Below are 16,050 nucleotides of genomic sequence, written 5' to 3' on the forward strand. Positions count from 1 at the left end.
TACCAAGATCTCGTAACTTTTGAGGAAGTTTCCTTTGCAAAATTGCACTACATTCTTCTGTTAACGCTACTGTTTCATAATCACCCATCTTTCTCTTGTTAGACAGAATCTCCTTCATGAACTTCACATAGTTGGGCATCTGTTCTAATGCTTCTGCGAATGGTATATTAATATGTAGCTTCTTGAACACCTCTAAAAACTTTGCAAACTGCTTATCCAAATTATGCTTGCGAATCCTTTGTGGATATGGAATTCTAACATGATGGCCAATGCTCACAGGTGGTACCTCTTCTTCCTTGCTAAGGTCTTCAGTAACATTTTCTTCATTAGGCTTCTCGTCTTCTTTTCCTTGTGTATTTCAATTATGACCTTCTTCTTCTAACTGATTCTTCTTTGGATCTTCATACCTTGTTCCACTCCTCAAACTAATAGCTTGACACTGTTCTTTAGGATTAACTTCTATAGTGCTCGGCAAATTTCCTGAGCTCTGTTAGACATTAAAGTAGCCAACTACCCTATTTGAGTCTCCAAACTCCTTATGGACACCTTGGTTTCAGTCATAAATTAGTTAAGCGCATAAGGTCGGGGTTCAGCTGGTTTCATTGGCATTTGGTGTGGTGGTCTATTTTGTGGTTGATAATATCCAGGTGGAGGTTGTAGGTATGCATGTTGCTGTTGATATGGTGGTTTATTTTGGGGAGGTTGATATTGTGGCTGAGGTGGAGGGTAAGGTTGTAGAGTGTTTTGATTATTGGACCAGGAAAAATTAGGATGGTTCTTCCAGCCTGGGTTGTAGGACATGGAATTGGGATTATTGGGTTGTCTCTGGTAATTCCCTATAGCTTGTACTTCTTCCATGGGCATGTTATTCATATCTAGAGCAGGGCATTGGTTGGGAGTGTAATCTTTTGTAGTTGCTTTGTCAAGGCTGCTACTTGAGCTGTAAGCATGGATATAGCGTCCAATTCCATCATTCCAGCCACCTTCTTTGGCTGTCCCCTTTCAGTTGGCCATTGATAATTATTCATCGCCATCTCTTCTAATAGCTCATACGCCTCATTAGCACTCTTACTCATGAAAGCACCTCCCGCTGCAGCATCTATAATTGTTCTAGTTGTTCCATTCAACCCATTGTAAAAATTATGCACCAACATCCACTTTTCTATACCATGATGTGGACACTTCCTTAACAATTCCTTAAATCGCTCCCAAGAATCATACAGTGACTCCCCTTCCATCTGATAAAAATTATTGATCTCTCCCCTTAGTTTTGGAGCCTTTGCTGGAGGAAAGAACTTGGCAAGGAACTTCTGAGCTAACTCCTCCTATGTAGTGATAGAATTCGCCTGTAAGGATATCAACCAACTCCTCACCCTATCCCTCAGTGAAAATGGGAATAGCCTCAATCTTATAGCATCATCGCTCATCCCATTCATCTTGAACGTAGCACATAACTCCAAAAAATTAGCTATGTGTAAATTGGGGTCCTCCGTTGACAAACGTCCAAACTAAACAGTTGATTGGACCATTTGAAGGATTGCTGGCTTAATCTCAAAATTGTTTGCAGCAATGGTTGGAGGTCTGATGCATGAATGCACTCCTGTAACAGTAGGAAGTACATAGTCTCTCAATGCTCTTGGTCCTTGCTCCCTTGGAACCTCTATAGCCCCTTGACCATTATTAGCACCGTTTCCCAAATTGTCAGCCATGGTAAACTCCAATCTCCTCTTTGTTTTCCGGTTTTGTCTGCACGTTCTTTCAATTTCCATATTTATTGGTATAATCTCCTTTTGTATATTGCTTCGCATATACCAACAATTCCTGAAACACAATAGAACCTTGATCCAAATAAATGTTAAACAGAAATAAAATAAAATAAAATAACCAAATTATAACAAATAATAATTAACTGTGATATTGGAATTTAAGTCCCCGGCAACGGCGCCAAAAACTTGATCAGTGAAAATTTAACACGCAAGTATACGTGGTCGAATAAAGTAATATATAATAAGTAGAGTGTCGATCCAATGAAGACTGCTTTCCAAATACCACTAATTGTTCTTTAACTTTCTATTTGGTGAATTTAAACTTAAATGAATAATTATAATTAAAATGACTATTCTAAATTATGAACAGAATTTAAATAACTGAAAACAAAACAATGAATCAACTAATTAAAAATCAATACTAAAAAGCCTAGGAATTAATTTCATCAACTTTTCATTCTATTAATTTTACTAATCAACTCTAAATCTCTTCTTTCTATTCTAATAGTAGGTTAATATAATCGATTCCTATTCATTTTCAAGATATAAGATCTCAGTCTATATGCAGGTTTTCTACATTTCTATGATAAACTTGAACATATAGAAGGCATTAAGCAAAGAAACCTAATTACTACACAAGTCATACAGTTACTTTCATCCAATATGCAACCAATGTCTATATAATGATAGCATATTCAATTCTCATCTTTCAAATTTTGAATCAAAACCATTAAATCAAGTAAATAGTGATCAAATATTTACTAGCATTAAACAAACATCATATAGATTAGAATAGAGAAGAAGTATCAATAGAATATCATAATAAAATTAAATAGAAATCTCAGTGACTACATTAATCCCTAGATAAATGAAATTAGTTTATAGATAACATGATGAAAATAACATTCAAATAATTACTCATAGAAAATAATCTAAGGAACTTAGATGAAAAAGAAATATCCAGATAGTTAAAACCAGAAAAAGCAATCTAAAGCAGCAATCTTCTCTAGATCTAGGGTTTTCAAAATCAGAACTGCTTATCAAAAATCGCAGAATAATGTTGCTTAAATAGTTTTCCAAGGTTCCCAAGTAAAAGACCGTTCTGCCCTTCAAAAAGTGGTTTAAGATCTGAAAAACGTGTTGATAGCGCTGTGGCACTATGTATTGAGTGCTATAGCACTATAGTCAGAACCAAAATTGCACTAAAAATCATTTCACTAGCGCTGTAGCGCCCTTGATGTAGTGCTGGGGTACTGCTCTGCTGGTCTTGATAGCGCCATAGCGCTTGCTTTGTAGCGTTGGGGCGCTACTTACAAATTCAACAGGCTCCATCATATCCTTCCTAGCACCGTGGCGCCACTTTGATAGCGTTGTAGGGCTATTGAAAGTATCAAAGCTCGTACATATCGACCCCGACAAACACGATTTTCTCCAAATTAATTATATTTTCTTCCACTTTCACTTCATTTCACTCTTTTCACCAACTTAGCATGGAAAACCTGAAACATGAACAAACGAGCATAATTATGCAATAAAATAACCCTATACTAATGAAAACCAATCTAAAAACTAGACCATAAACGAGCCTAAAACTCATTTATCAGATTTCCTTGCCCTTCTTGGTGAATCCCTCATCTCGGGGGGAGGAGACCTCGAGGTCAATGACCTCATCGGTAGTCTTTGTGCTCGGGGCAGGGACCGGTGGAGCAGCAATAGAGGGTGCTAAGGCAGTTGATGTGGGTGTGGGCACTGCTGTTGGAGCTGTTGAGGCGTCTGTCTCAGAAGGCCCCGACACCCTCTGACGTTTCAATTACACCAAATCAGAAAGGCCCATACTTTCTGCACAAAGGAAACACACTAGTTAGTCTCTAGAAAAGAAAGAAAAATCACAACAGATAAAAGTGTGAGACCAAATATAAAACTCCTCAGGAGCCCCACCGCAATCAGGCTCCTCGGAGTGGAGGACATAATGAGTGAATTTGCGTATGATTCGACCCATCTCCTGCTTTAGGTTGGACTCGTACTGACAAAACCAAGAGGCGCACATGTTCGTCGTCTCGTCAAGAGGCATAAGGCCTTGAGGGTGCCTCCTTCTCCTCAGGTTGTGAAGAAACACGCCGATGAGGTCCTGGTAGTCTTGATACTCTTCCTCGGACCAACGACGCCCCGAGACTTGGACGCATTCAATAAAGGTGGGAGAATAGGACGAATTGTTGGGACTAGTTCCCTCCCCTACATGCCTAGCATAATGAAGTGTGATCAGAGTTTTACCTTGAGGCATGGAAGATGACTTGATACCCGCCTCAAGCTCCTTGTCTTCCTTCGCCTCCGCGACTGCCTTGATGGTGAGAACGCTCTCTACGTGCTCCTCGCGAAGGCGCTGTGCGTATTAATGTTGCGACTTAGCCACCATATGCTCCGTGTGTATCTTGGCCACATTATGAGAATGCTTCAAATCTCGAAATTTGGTTAGGACAATCAGATTCATGCTTTTTCCCGTCTATAGCAGCACATATTGTCGGAGGTGGGCATTGGTGACGAGGAAGGAGATCTCTAGCTATTCGTTGCGAATGGACTCCATCGCCCAAAGCCTTTTGTCAAAGGAGTCAACAAAAGGATTTTGGCGATACAGACATGATTAAGATGACATGGATAGACATAAGTCGCGAGATAAAAACTAATATCCTAAGTTACGCGAGGACAAAAGTACTTACCAACTGTAGCGAAGTCCAGGAGTAAAGTAGGATTGGTCCTCGTTGGGAACCCATTCGCACAAAAAGAATTGGTCCTTGTAGGCCCGATTGTGATTCTCGTTGCCACTCGGGGCTTTGTAGCCTCTCCCTGATATTGTGTGCTTCATCAGGGTATAATATCCCCCTTTTTCCCCCTTCTTGGCGCGCTGTCGGAAACTGTAGATGTACAATATTTCAGCAGGGGACGGGGTAGGCCAGTTTTTCCTTTTGTACAGGATGTAGAGCCCTGCCGATACCTGATATCTGTTCGGGGACAGCTAGAAGAGATCTATGTCGGCGAACTTAAGAAAGTTGACATAGTATTGGTGCAACAACAGGGTTGCACCCGCTTGGAGATGGTAGGCGCTCTAGGGCCCGAGCCGATGAGTCCTCTCATGCGCCATTTCATCCCCCCGAGCCAGGTGCACCAATATCTCGCCATCATTTACCTCATAGTTTTCAAGGATCCTCTTCAAGGCGCCTCAGTGTCATAGCTTACTCGGGATGTCTTCTGCCTCGAACCCTATAATAGGATAAGGGGAGTCTGACAACATCAGGCCTGCATTGGCTTCTTCCTTCGAGAGGTCAACTGTAGCTTCCCAAATCTGCTAATAAGGCTTAAGGCCTTGATTAGCATACCAGGAGGGCAATAATTGATTTAATTACATAATTATATGAATTTGGTGATTATGTGATTAGAAATGCATGTTTAGGTGAATTAAATATGCATGTGGGCCCCATTTGGCTATTAGGGGCATATTTGTAATTTTAGCCCGTTGAGGGCATAAATGCAATATTTGTGTATATTTTGATTGATACCACGAGTGAGTGGTGATATATTTGTGATGCACAATCTGAGACGGTCCTAGGGAGCAATTTAGCTAGAAAGTCACAACGGGGTCAAATACCCGGCTGCCTAGGGGTATTTTGGGAATGTTATATGTGTTCGAGAATTACCGAGTAATGGGTAGTAATTTAGCAATGATTGGACATGTTGGGGTTAAACGGGGATTTATAGGAACACTCAAGGAATTAGCGGGATTTGGCAAATGATGAAATTTCCCTTGGAAGCACTTGAGGATTTAGATAGACTTAAAAGGCATTTTAGACTTTTGGCAAGGGATAGGCTTAGACTTCTTTGACTACTAGGACACTAGGATGAGTTAGAAGGAAAAACAAATAGAAGGAATACTCAGCTTTTGGTTCTCTCTCTCTCTCTCTCTCTCTCTCTCTCTCTCTCTCTTGTGGTGTTGAAGGTTTGGAAAAAACTTTAAGGATTTAGGCTAAAGAATTGGTGGATTGGAAGCTTGAAAACTCAGGGAATCAGTCCAGGGACTGAATTAATTACAGAGGTAAGGGATTAAAGGTGTTTTCTATTAAACTTTCTTTATTTTGTTAGAGTTTTGGGAATTGGAACTTGGATGATTGAATTTAGGCTATGATGAAGCTTTCTGTTGGATTTCTGGATGTTAAAACTAGTTATGTTGTTTGGATATGAATCCTAGGTGGAATTCTAGAATTAGGGCTCGGAATTGGTGAGTTTAAGGGAAGTTAGCTTGTAAAATTGCATGGGATTTCTGGGTTTTGAGACCCGAGTCATGACCCTGTTCATGAGGCGCCGCGACACGGTTGAACATTAGGCCAAGGGAGTCGGAAAGTTGTCCAGGCACCGCGGCGCAAGGTATAGAGTGCTGCAACCCTTGTCGTTGAGCAAAGAGGCATATTCGCCTCTGACTTGAGTGCGCCGCGACCCTTAAGGGGGCTGGGCCGCGACTCAAATGTGTAATATTGGCTGTTTGAAGATTTTTAGCTCGGGAACTCAAATGTTAAGGCTTAAGAAGGTTTCTACTACCCAGTTTGGTAGAATCCAAGGTCCCGGAGGCTAGATTTATATTTCAGAGTTATTTAATGGATTAGAACTTGATGGATGGTTATTATGAATGCGCTGTGACTAGGTTTTCAGCTAGGCTCGGGTTTAAGGACTGTGCTCGGGATAGCGGTGCTCAGATAGCTTGGACACAAGTAAGGAAAACTGTTGTACCCGTAGAGCAGGGCACGACCCTATGATTGAATTGCAGGGCGTAGCCCTACTGTTTATGTTTAGTATATGTTTAAATATCTGTTGATACTATGCTATGTGATGTGTATTTGTGAGTGAACGGCGAAGGCCGGAAATGGCAAAGGCTGGGAATGACGAAGGTCGAGAACGACAGGAAGCCGAGTACAGCAAGGGGCTAGGATCGACGTTGAGCATGCGAAGTGCAGGCCGTTAGGGTGAGACCCTCCTAGGGTGTTGGAGTCACCCTCTCGGTGAAGACCGCAAACCCAGAGTCTGATAAAGAGCCTGGGACGGCTTGGCCACTATGTGTTTAGCCAGTTGGCTATTTTGTTGCAATCTGTTGCTAGATTTGCATATGTTATTTTTTTGTGTTGAGTTTTCTTACTTGGCTTTGACTCACGGGTGCTCTATGGTGCAGGTAAGGGCAAGGGAAATGTCGACCAACCATGAGTACGGAGAGCGTGGAGCGACGGGTACATGTTTGGCCTACCTGGCAGTCACGTCCAAGGTTATTTGGGAAGATGTAATATATTTGGTTGATTTGTCGCTTACGTCGACCTTAAATGTTATTTGAGATGTAAAGTATTTTTTAAACAGTATTTTGGGATCCCAATGTATAACTCTTTACGATTTCAAAGAATGACCACATTTTTATATTAAATGTTTTAAAATGACTTTTATTTCAGTTTAGCTACACTTTTAACCTAAAACCTCGATTAGCGAGCTAATGGCACATTTGTTTAACTCACTTAGTAACGACTCTAAGGAATTAGGGCAGTACACCAAATCTGATAGGTCTTGTTGCCATCAGCTCCGAGCTTTCCCGTACTGCAAGAGCTTGGCTGTTACCAGCCACTTGTTTCCCCTTCTCAGAGCGTTGTCCTACTTCTCGGGCCATCTGAAGGATCTTGTTGTCAAAGGCGTAGAAATCTTGTTTGTGGAGTTGATGAAGCTCCTCGGACATCTGAAACAAACACCAAGCAGTTAGCATCTTGACCCGAAGAAAGCTAGGTAAAAGCGAGAACCCCTAAGACTACTGCTCGGGGAAAAGGGAAGGAAAGAAAAACTAATGACATTTGAGTGTTGTAACGACCCAAAATCGCTAAAAAGGCTTAAGGGCCTTGATTAGTGTGCCAGGAGGGCATGTTGGGATTTATGTGTGATTTTATGAGTTAAATGCATGATTATGATTTAAAGCATGTTATTTGACTAATTGAACATTCGAGATGCATGACTACGTGGTTAGTATGCATGTTAGGTGAAATAAATATGCATGTGGACCCCGTTTGCATGATAGGGGTAAATTGGTAATTTTAGCCCGCCGAGGGCATATATGTGATAATTGTATTATGTGAATTGTACCACGTGAGTGTGGTGTTATTATTGTGATGCACGTGCCGAGACGGTCCTAGAGAGCTAGTTTACTTAAAAGTCACAACGGGATTTTATACCCGGCTCGGGAGGAGCCTAGGGGTACCTTGGGAATTGTTATGGTTAAATTGAGATTTAGCGGGTAATGGTTATTGGTGACTGAGTAACCTGGGTAACCATTAGTTACTGCTGAGAGTAACAAGTTTAGGTGAAAGAAATGGTAGAATTGCAATATAGAAGAAAGGACTAGAGTGCCCTTGAGGTTTAGTTAGCAAATGGTTTTGATGAAGGGGTAAAATGGTCATTTGGCTGGGAATTAGATATGTTGCAGCTGGGTAATAAGGGGTACACGGTTTGGGGCTTGGTCATATGTTGGTTTTGATATAATTGGAAGAGAAGAAAAGCTAGAAGGAAAGCTAGGGCAATGAGAAGAAGAAGAAGAAGAAGAAGAAGAGGAGTGATGGAGCTGAAATTGGAGACTTAGGAGATGAAGGAAGCTTAGGGTTGGATTCTTCATTCAAGGTAAGGATTCTATGTGATTTAAGGCTTGTTTCTGTTATGGTTTGAGGAATTTAAGCATGGTTTAAGTTTGAGTTTTGGGTTTTTATTTTCTGAAGTTGAAATCAAAGATGTGGATTTTGGGGATTTGATTTTTGTGTTTGGGTTTCTTTGATGATGTTTCTAAGTTGTTAGATGGTCTAAGTGGGGTTTTGATTTGGTTTTGGGGCTTGGGTACCTGCTTGGGATGATTTGGAGTAGTGTTAGCTCGGGGAAAATGCAGGGAAAAACCCAGAAATCTGGGTTTCGCGTAGGAGCGTCGCGGCCCTGTTCTTGGGCAGGGGGAGGCTTCTGACTTGCTGGGCGCCGCGGCCCTCTTGGGTAGCACCGCGGCGCTAGGCCATTTTCAGGACTTGAAATTTTGCATTTTTGAGCTTTTACTCCGGGGGTTCGGGGGATGTTTCCAATGATTTGTTTTAGGAATTTAGGAGTCCCGAGAGTGTGGAATTGGTTCCGGGAAGTGATTTTGGATTGATTAGTATTAAAGGATGTTTTATACGTGTTGTGACTAGGTCTTTGTGAAGCTCGGGTTAGAGGACCGTGCTCGCGGCTTTAGTGCATTAGGAAGCTCGGAATACAGGTAAGAAAACTATAACACCCGTAGGATGGGGCATGGGCCCATAGTGTGATTGCGGGGCACGGCCCTATATTGCATGTTGCATGATGAGATGATTGCAGGGCACGGCCCTATATTGCATTACATGTTAGGGTGTAGGTTTAAATGAATTGATATTTGTTTGAATGTTGTTTGAGATATACTATATGTGATTATAGTGGAATGATACGGCGCGGAGCCGAGAACGGCAATGGAGCCGAGAACGGCGAAAGGATGAGTACGGCAGCGGGGCCGGAAGTTACACTTAGCACATGGGATGCTTATAGTCAGGGTAGGACCCAGAGGATACATGTGAGATCCTTACGGTGAGGACCGAGACCCCAGGCCGTGGTAAGGGTTCTGGGGCGGCATGGCCGTGTTTGCTTAGTCTAATGGTTGACTTGTTTATCTGTGGATTATCTGATATGATAAACTGTATAAATTGCATATGTTATGTTCTGCATGAGTTTTCTTGCTAGGCTTCGGCTCACGGGTGCTCTGTGTTGCAGGTAAGGGCAAAGACTGAGTCAACCAACCATGAGTACGGAGAGCGTGAAGCGACGCGTACATGTTTGGCCTGCCCGACTGCTTTGGTTGGGGGTTTTTACGAGAAATGGCTGTAATAATCTATGATTTTTATAACTAATCAACTGTAAGCTTATTTGAAGATGTAAATGGTTTTCAAACCTTATTTTGGGATCCCAAATGTTTAATACTGGAAGTTTTTAATGAAACGACGCATTTTCAAGGATTACAGCCTTAACTTTTAATTAGTCACACTTTCGTTTCAAAATCTCGGTTAGCGAGTTAATTGCACAAAGTTTTCCTTTAAAACTCACTTGGTAACGGCTCTAAGGAAGTAGGGCGTTACAACTTGGTATCAAAGCGAGCCAAGGTTTATTGGTTCTGGAGATCGACCGAACATGTACGCTCGCTGTCAGTGACAAGCTCGACTCAGGGTTGGTTGGTATGAATGATTGACATGTTTGAATATATGTTTGAATGCCCTGTTTGCCTGCTTATTTATATGGAGCATGAGGAATGAGATGACATATGCATGAGTTACTGTTGGGGCCGGGCCCTTGACTGCTGCATGTTGAGATTTAAAGTGTGTTGAATAATATTATTATGCATGTGGATGAATATTGGCATAATGGTTCGCATATTGAGTGTATGTGGTTAATTTTCTGAATTAAATTCATGAGTTATATCTGTTTATTGGCTTGTATGAAGCATGTTAAGACCTGGATATACTCAGTGATGTTAAATCTGGTAGCTAAATGTATATCATTGTGGATTTGACCTAGTATATGCTTGTGTGTGCATTATACCTATGGATATTTAGATCTAGTTGTGGGTTGGTTCAGGGTATGAACCTCAGAGTTCAGGAGTTGGGTCAGTTTTGACAGGTGAACTCGAGTTGTTTGTTCCTAGAAGGGTTTGGGGACCTGATATCGTGTTGAGAGGGAGATTCTAGATGTAAGTTGGAGTTGAGATCTCCAGTTATCCCTGAAAGCAGCAGCAAAGGGTCACTAGTGTAAGAGTAACCTGTGGAGTTTGTTAGTTGAGATGGGATAGAGGAACAACAGATTTCTCTGGGGAAATAGATGAATTCGATGTGTTAACAGTAAGGTTACCAGTGTTGGTTTACTGTGAGGTATGGACAGATAAGGGTATTATATGAAAGGCTTAAAGGGTGTTATCCTCGGGTTTTGAGGAGAGTTCGGGCTGACAAGGAATTTATCAATAGATGGGCAGAGTTAATTCCACCCTTGGTTAAGAGGATGAGAGATCCTGATTTGAGGGTTGTGTTAAATGTTGAGGCAGAGAGGTGCCTGGAAATGGTACTCGGGCTGAGGTACTGGCTTAATGGGTTGGAAAGAACCTAGATGGTGATTGATAGAAGAGGTTATAAAGACATGGTTTGAACCGTGGAGACTGGTGGACTTATAAGTTTGGTTTGGACTGATAGGGTAACAACAATGTAAATCAATTGGTTTGGTGAATCGGGTAATTCATTTCGGGAGGTTATACTGGCGGATGTATCCGGAATTGATGGCGACCCATTTAAGGATTTGAGATCAGGAATAGTTTGAGGTATTTGGGCTGCCCTGAGGTAAGATTTTATCGTCTGCATGTGGATGGCATAAAGGGCCATGTTGTTCGTGGAACTGATGGTTGATGATTAGAGCATGAGTGCTTCCTTTGATGGAATTAGTAAAGATAGATTCGTGATAATCAAGTTAAAAGAACCCCGGATAGTGTGGTGGCTTCTGGATTTGCCAAGAAAGGGGAAAAGTCTAATTGATAAGATGGTACTTTTGTTAATAGAACGCAGCGAGGTCGGATTCTCAAATTTGAGGCTGGAAAGAAGCTTGATTGAAAAGGTAATTATCAAAATGGTGATAGGAACCGGGGAGGTTATTTGGTATGCACATGAGGGAGAGGATGCCACCTGAGAGGAGGTCAGGTGAGGGCATGACTTCTACATAGAATGACTCGATATGTTAGGATGAATTTCCCATGGTGAGGGAACGAAGAACTAGAATGCACCGATACATTCAAAGTTCGAGGCTGAGTCCTCAAGGATGAGTATTTAACTGACTGGTTTATGCTTTGGTTATGTAACGAACTGAAAGAACTCGGTGTTGTGAATGCTCTGAGAGGGTGATGGACATAGAGAGGTTGCCTCAAAGGTACTATTTGAGAGACTGATGACAGTAATACCTATTGAGAAGAAATTTGAAACTCTGGCAGATGGATTGTAGAGAATACCATCTGGAGTATGTAAAGGAGACTAAGTGGGAACTGAGCTGACCAGTGGAAAATTATGTGGGTATGTAAAGAAGATTTGGGGGTACTTCAAGGTCGGACTACAAATAGGATTGGTATAAGGAATGTGGTAAAAGATGGTTTTGGCTGACAGAAAGTCTATTGAAGCAATCGAAGGAATTTGACCCTGGAGTAGCCAGAGTGTTATACTGCGGGGATTGTTAGCATCGTCGGGTTAGAACGAAAAGTAAAATGTTGGATACAAGATGGGACGATGTCTCCAAGAGTTGATCTATGACCTGGTTAGTACCAGCTGGAAACCAAGGATAGAGACATTTTGTGTATTTGTCTAGTTTGCACCGGGTAGGGTGTGAGGATCTGGTAACAAAGACTCTAGAATGGTTCAAGCTGCAGCAGCACAGGTAAGTTCTTTAGGCAGAGAATGCGTGAACGGTATGGACAAGTCCCCTTCAAGCTCACGAGCAGTACATGTGGATTACTCCCATACGGAAATGGTGAGCAAATGACTATGCAGAAGACGCTTGTACCCAGAAGGCAGAGTCTCAGGTGAGGTTCTACGGAGTATTAGTTTGGGTGTTGTTAGGAGTACTCAGTTTAGAGCTACAAGAAGGAAGGACAGGTATGAGGAGATTTGATCTGAAGCCGCAGAGAAGCTAATGATGAATATCTGAAGAATTGAAGGCATAACAAGACTGGTAAGCGCGTCATCTATTGCATAAGAACCTCTGGAGACAACTTCATCAGAGATGAGGAGATTAGTAAAACTTGAGGTTAGATGGAATGAGTGGTGTCAAATCAGAAAATTCAGAAGACAAGGTAAGAATGGATTGGTATCTGGCGATGCTGGAATATGTGTGTGATATGGTTAAGTATAGAGTATTGGCATAAAGGACATGATCTATGGTAAGGATATGGAATTATGGGAGTGCAGCACGAGTTGGGCACGCCCAGGAATAATTGACGCAAGGATGGATTGAACCTTGAGGGAGGCGATTGAATGGATCATGGTTGATACACTTAGAACGTTAAGTCGACTGTTGTGCATGGCATAAGGTACTTAAGTCTTGGGTATTAGTAAGAAAGGTTAACGTTGAGACACAGATGTGGTGAAAAGTAACAGACGGATGATCAGTGTTTGAAATCCTCGATTGAGCGAGGGGAGATATAATTGGAAGCGGAACTCTTAACTGAGAGGCGTGTGCCATTCAAGGAATAACGCCATAGACTGTAATGGAGTGGACAAGGCAACGACTGAGATCGGCGTAACGTTAGTAGGTATGATTAGCTGGTGAGTGTCACTGGGCTATGGAATCCGAAGTGTCGGCTTGGGTCGAAGCAGGGAAGAACCCTGCTAAGGTGGTACAAGTTAGGATACCAGGAATGGATGAAGGATCCAATTAGAATTGGTTTATGAATAAGAATTCTGAATGGATATCATTCCACCCCCTAGGGTACGTCGTACCGGGTAGATCGAGCGGGTGACAGAATCTAGTGTTTTCCTTTGGACCCTGAGGGGTTAGGTGATGTGGTGGTATATCGTGGGAATAGACCACAATAGACCTTAAGTAAGGCATTTGGACATGAAAAGTTTAACTCGGTTGTTTGAGTTAATGTAGTTGGTTCAGGTGAACTGGTAGCAGGGTAAAACGTCGATGATACTGAGTTGAGACCCTATAGTATTTTAAATTTTGGAATGGATTTAGAGAACGAAAAGAACAGAGTGGGAACCTGGAATTGTCAGCTGATTGCAAGTGAAATGGCAGTCTGAAAGTTTATCAAATATCTTAAAGAATTAAGCGCTGAGTAGGCGAATCCTTGAGGTTTTAAGGGAAATGTAATCCCTGATGAATTAGTCGTGGTGGCAGTGCTGGTGTCTTGTTAATGTAACGCGACATAGGGCTTGGTAAGAGGTGAAGGATAGTGAATACTACAGTTTGGCTTTAGTTCAGAGAGAAAGCCAAAGAGGTCGTTGAAACTTCTTAAGGCAGGAGTGTCTGCCTATTTGAAAGAATAAAGAGCTGGTAAATTGTTAAATTATGAGGAAATAAAGTTCCGGAAGGAAAGTGTTGCATCTCTGCGTGATAACAGACGAGGATCTGTAAGGTGTTCAGAGAAAGAAAGGAGAGTTTTGACTCTTAATTCAACATAAACTGAAGTTGTACTAAGGGTTAGGCCAGCGGGGCCTACAAGTTGATCCCATCTAGTAAAGGTGATGACTTTTGAGTATCTCTGGAATCAGGAATAAGACAATGAATTGGTCATTGTAATCTAGGCAGGCTCTGAGGCTTCGGCAGGGTTGCGGTGTAAACGAGGGGATAACGAGAGTATGGATATTAGACAAGATCTTGTGGGGCAAGATTGTTACGCCTGAAAGAGTGTTGTTGGGAACTAAAGTAAGGCGGTGGACCTTGGAAATTATGGTCAGTATTGCGGGTTGCTGACTGATGTGTTTGGGTAAATTTCGAGGACGAAATTTTTATGAGGAGGGGATAGTTGTAACGACCCAAAATCGCTAATAAGGCTTAAGGGCCTTGATTAGTGTGCCAGGAGGGCATGTTGGGATTTATGTGTGATTTTATGAGTTAAATGCATGATTATGATTTAAAGCATGTTATTTGACTAATTGAACATTCGAGATGCATGACTACGTGGTTAGTATGCATGTTAGGTGAAATAAATATGCATGTGGACCCCGTTTGCATGATAGAGGTAAATTGGTAATTTTAGCCCGCGGAGGGCATATATGTGATAATTGTATTATGTGAATAGGACCACGTGAGTGTGGTGTTATTATTGTGATGCACGTGCCGAGACGGTCCTAGAGAGCTAGTTTACTTAAAAGTCACAACGGGATTTTATACCCGGCTCGGGAGGAGCCTAGGGGTACCTTGGGAATTGTTATGGTTAAATTGAGATTTAGCGGGTAATGGTTATTGGTGATTGAGTAACCTGGGTAACCATTAGTTACTGCTGAGAGTAACAAGTTTAGGTGAAAGAAATGGTAGAATTGCAATATAGGAGAAAGGACTAGAGTGCCCTTGAGGTTTAGTTAGCAAAGGGTTTTGATGAAGGGGTAAAATGGTCATTTGGCTGGGAATTAGATATGTTGCAGCTGGGTAATAAGGGGTACACGGTTTGGGGCTTGGTCATATGTTGGTTTTGATATAATTGGAAGAGAAGAAAAGCTAGAAGGAAAGCTAGGGCAATGAGAAGAAGAAGAAGAAGAAGAAGAGGAGTGATGGAGCTGAAATTGGAGACTTAGGAGATGAAGGAAGCTTAGGGTTGGATTCTTCATTCAAGGTAAGGATTCTATGTGATTTAAGGCTTGTTTCTGTTATGGTTTGAGGAATTTAAGCATGGTTTAAGTTTGAGTTTTGGGTTTTTATTTTCTGAAGTTGAAATCAAAGATGTGGATTTTGGGGATTTCATTTTTGTGTTTGGGTTTCTTTGATGATGTTTCTGAGTTGTTAGATGGTCTAAGTGGGGTTTTGATTTGGTTTTGGGGCTTGGGTACCTGCTTGGGATGATTTGGAGTGGTGTTAGCTCGGGGAAAATGCAGGGAAAAACCCAGAAATCTGGGTTTCGCGTAGGAGCGCCGCAGCCCTGTTCTTGGGCGCCACGGCGCGAGGCTATTTCTGGGCAGGGGGAGGCTTCTGACTTGCTGGGCGCCGCGGCCCTCTTGGGTAGCGCCGCGGCGCTAGGCCATTTTCAGGACTTGAAATTTTGCATTTTTGAGCTTTTACTCCGGGGGTTCGGGGGATGTTTCCAATGATTTGTTTTAGGAATTTAGGAGTCCCGAGAGTGTGGAATTGGTTCCGGGAAGTGATTTTGGATTGATTAGTATTAAAGGATGTTTTATACGTGTTGTGACTAGGTCTTTGTGAAGCTCGGGTTAGAGGACCGTGCTCGCGGCTTTAGTGCATCAGGAAGCTCGGAATACAGGTAAGAAAACTATAACACCCGTAGGATGGGGCATGGGCCCATAGTGTGATTGCGGGGCACAACCCTATATTGCATGTTGCATGATGAGATGATTGCAGGGCACGGCCCTATATTGCATTACATGTTAGGGTGTAGGTTTAAATGAATTGATATTTGTTTGAATGTTGTTTGAGATATACTATATGTGATTATAGTGGAATGATACGGTGCGAAGCCGAGAACGGCAATGGAGCC

At 42.1% G+C, this 16,050-nt stretch overlaps 1 non-coding gene across 1 annotated transcript; it reads left to right on the plus strand.

The window, feature by feature from the left end:
* The first annotated feature begins 1,164 nt into the window (after positions 1-1,164).
* LOC133787419 (small nucleolar RNA R71) lies at positions 1,165-1,271 on the plus strand. The gene has a single exon (XR_009872443.1). It is a non-coding gene; the product is annotated as a small nucleolar RNA R71 (small nucleolar RNA).
* The last annotated feature ends 14,779 nt before the right edge of the window (positions 1,272-16,050 follow it).

This window comes from Humulus lupulus, chromosome 6 (genome assembly GCF_963169125.1).
Source record: "Humulus lupulus chromosome 6, drHumLupu1.1, whole genome shotgun sequence".
Taxonomy (NCBI): Eukaryota; Viridiplantae; Streptophyta; class Magnoliopsida; order Rosales; family Cannabaceae; genus Humulus; species Humulus lupulus.